This window comes from Plasmopara halstedii, assembly GCF_900000015.1.
Source record: "Plasmopara halstedii genome assembly, contig: Scaffold_430, whole genome shotgun sequence".
In the NCBI taxonomy this organism is placed as follows: domain Eukaryota; phylum Oomycota; class Peronosporomycetes; order Peronosporales; family Peronosporaceae; genus Plasmopara; species Plasmopara halstedii.
Genome location: NW_020187350.1, coordinates 112,035 through 112,431, shown reverse-complemented (window position 1 = coordinate 112,431; position 397 = coordinate 112,035).

Genomic DNA, 397 nt, shown 5'->3' with positions numbered 1-397 from the left:
ACGCAGTCTTTGTGACAATTTCTTGTCCAAGTCTCCAAACTCCTTGCTTCCTAGAGACCGTAGCAGCGCTACACACATTACATCACCCACATACGCAGTGCGAATCAAATCCGTCACAGACGACGTTCATTTGTAACATGAGCAAGCTTATATTCTGGTCTGCGTGACAACGCATCAGCCAAAGCATTCTGGTAACATGAGCAAGCTCATAGTCTGGTCTGCGTGACAACGCATCAGCCAAAGCATTCTACTTTCCCGGCTTATACTTCACCTTGGAGTGATATCCTACAAAGAAGAATAGCCATCTAGCCATCCTCTGCGAGAGATGGGGCGACGGAGTCGTGACGCATGATCTGTATAGATCACAAACGGCTTGGAGCCGAGCAGGTGGACTCTA